Source organism: Neovison vison, chromosome 4 (genome assembly GCF_020171115.1).
Source record: "Neovison vison isolate M4711 chromosome 4, ASM_NN_V1, whole genome shotgun sequence".
NCBI lineage: Eukaryota > Metazoa > Chordata > Mammalia > Carnivora > Mustelidae > Neogale > Neogale vison.
The window spans coordinates 73911514-73914722 of record NC_058094.1 but is presented as its reverse complement, the minus strand read 5'-3'; positions in this window follow the sequence as shown (position 1 = coordinate 73914722).

Here is a 3209-nt window from a genome sequence, read left to right as displayed (position 1 = left end):
GTGGGTGTGGAGCTCAGACGACCGAATGGCTAAAATCTCCTCTCCAGCTGAGTTTCAAACATTTCATGTTTCAAAGAGCCCTGTACTTTTGTGTGTCCAAAGCCTCATCAGAGTAGCTACTGATTCGATTCTGCCGCAGGCCACGGCGGGGAGGCGTGGAGTAGCAGGGGCCACGCAGGAGAGCACCGCGCCTGGGCTGCGCTCCGGACGCTTGCCGCAAGAGCCCACGCGCACGGGGAATGGGCCACATTTATTCCCATGGCGGGTACAGATCGTGGCGCCTCTCCCTGCCCTCGCAGAGACACAGAGACAGCCCCCAGAACTTGAACGGCCAGCCAGGCTTGAGCTTGCCTAGCGTTAGAGCTACAAATGATCCCAGCCACTAGATTGTCCCCTATGGCTAAATGGGTCGAATGACCAGCCCATACGTGCTGGGAGAGGGCAGGCGACAGGACTGGTTGTCCTCAGCTCCAGGTAATTTCAGTCCCCTGGACCTGACAACCTTCACCCAGAGCACGAACAGCTTAAACCAATCTTCTGAAGGCGAGCCAGCTAGGCTTCTGAATTGAACCACAAAATTTAGAAACTTAGGTTAAACGACTTGCATATCAGCCTCTCCTGCAGGAATGTGGTCCTGACCCCTGCCACCTCTCTAGGAAGTACCACCACCTGCAATCGAAAAATGGCTTCCGAGGGGGTCCAGGATAGCATCCTGGGGCCGGTGTCCACAAGCTGATTTCCTTCGAGGTGTGGACACACTCTTGCTGGATGGATTCAAGGCAGCGAGTCTGTGCTTTCTCCATGAAGCCTCCTCTCTCTCAAGGACAAATGTCAGGGAGTCTTTTTTGTTGTATTAAGGGCACTTTTTTAAAGCTCACTAGAGAAAGGGAATAATAGGCATCATTCTTGTCCTTAAGCAGCAATCAACTGGCAAATATTTAATGTGCAGCTGGAGGGTGTGTCGGGGGATGGGGATGAGGGACAAAGAATGCAGTCAGGGTCCTTGCTCTCAAGGGCCCTTGCATGTCGCTGACTGACGTAGTTTACAGAAATAGCACATAGCTGGCTGCAGTTTACAGACTTCAAAGCATGCATGCATTATCTCAACTGATACAACTTCGAAATCGCAAGTTCCTCGTGACTTCAGAGATGAAAGAGATCAAATCTCAGCGATGTCAAGGTTAGCAAGTGGCTGAGTTGGGTCTTACAGGCAGGTCTTTGGACTCTAAAGTCAGAGGTCTTCCTAGCACACTGTGACACCAAACAGGGCACCCCCTCCTAGGCAGGCTGGGTGCTGCTCACAGCCTCTCCGTGCTCATTTGTAAATCTGGAATAATAATACACCGATCAGGATCATGCCTTCCCTGTAGTGTGGTGTGAGGATTACAGAGAGTGGATATGCAAAGTCCTTAGTGCTGCAGCTGAACTGACACTAGGTAAATGTTGACCTTAAACCCATCACCATGTAAAGAGTTCCAAAAGTGGCTTCAGAGAGTGCAGTGACAAGGGGCGCCTGGGTGGCTCAGCTGGTTAGACACCTGCCTTCAGCATGGGTCATGATCTCAGGGTCTTGGGATCAAGCCCTGCCTCGGGTTCTCTGCTCCCTGCTTCTTCCTCTCCCTGCCACTCCCCCTGCTTGCGCTTTCTCTCTCTGTCAAATAAATAAAATCTTTAAAAAAAAAAAAAAAGGGTGCGGATGAAGTGGCTGGGGTGATCTGGTCGGTAGGGAACGTCTGCAGAAATGAGGCTGATGGTGGCCGGCACAGAGCAGCGCAGAGCCTGGGGAAGGGACTCAGGCTGGGTGTGACTCTCGCAGGACTCTGGATCTCAAATCCTGGAGATGCACACGACTGCCCCTGGGACCCTGTGCATATTCATATTCGATGACGAATTGTTTTCCCCAAAACTTCATACAGCATAGTCTTACTCCCTTTCATATACTCAAATCCTTTCTGTTGTGTTTTATTTCAGTAAAATAATAAATGGTCATGACTGTCCAAAGTGATTTTATGATTCAGTAGGAGGTGAGGGCCTGCTCTTGAAAAATCGTGCTTTAAACAAGAATTCTTTTTTTTTTTTTAAATATTTAATTTATTTATTTGACACAGAGAGAGAGAGAGCACAAGCAGGGGGACCGGGAGAGGGACAAGTAGGCTCCCTGCCATGCAGGGAGCCTAATGAGGGACTTAATCCCAGGAATCATGACATGAGCCGAACACAATCACTCAACTGACTGAGCCACCCGGGCACCCCTAAACAAGAATCCTTACCCTGGGTTTCTGGATGGGCTTTGTGGCAGGGAGGTGAAGGCAGCCTCAGATCTCCCGAAGCTGATGCACAATGGTATATGTGCATTTTTCTGGGAAGGGTGTCCTTCAGTTTCACGTGGTCCTCGAAGCACCTAAAACTCTCTCTTTGTTTGTTTGTTTGTTTGTTTGTTTAGAGAGAGCAGGAGCCAGGAAGGGCAAAGGGTCAGGGAGAGGGAGACTCTCCAGCAGACTCCCCTCAGAACACAGGAGCACAGGCCAGGGCTCAACCTCAGGACCCTGAGTTCAGGACCTAAGCTGAAATCAAGAGTTGCCTGCTTCACTGGCTGAGCCGCCAAGGCACCCCCGTAACTCCCTCTTTGAGAGGGTTGTGTGAATGAGGTGAAAATTCGATTTGAGTAGGAGGTAGAGGATCCCCCCACATGCTGCCTGGATGGGCCCCCCCCCTCTATTCTGTAAGGGCCCATGGTCCTGGGGACCTCCCACTGGCCATGGGGATGGTAACAGCAGCCACCAAGTGGGCCTGCTCTGAAGACTGAGTGAGATCATGGGTGTCGTACTGAGCCCGCTGACCCAGAGTAAACACTTCTACAATGTCGACTATTGTGCACACGGTCCCCGCGCAGTGACAGGCCCACAGAGAAGGTTGTCCCCATTGCATCAGCCCAGTTCTTGTGTGAGTTGTGTGTTTGTTTGGGTGAAATGAATTCTTTCCCTCTGTCATTAGCATGGAGGCCAACAGAAACCCAGGACCCTCTGGGGTGGCAGGCAGGTTCTGTCAGGAGAACACTGTGACTCTCAATCTAGGGGTTCCTGGATGGCCTTGGCTGTGGTACATTCACGATACCCACTCCTGTCCCCATCTGCCATTTGGGGTAAAAGTCAAACCCAAACAAAACCAAAGGTCCAGGGGCGCCTGGGTGGCTCAGTGGGTTAAGCCTC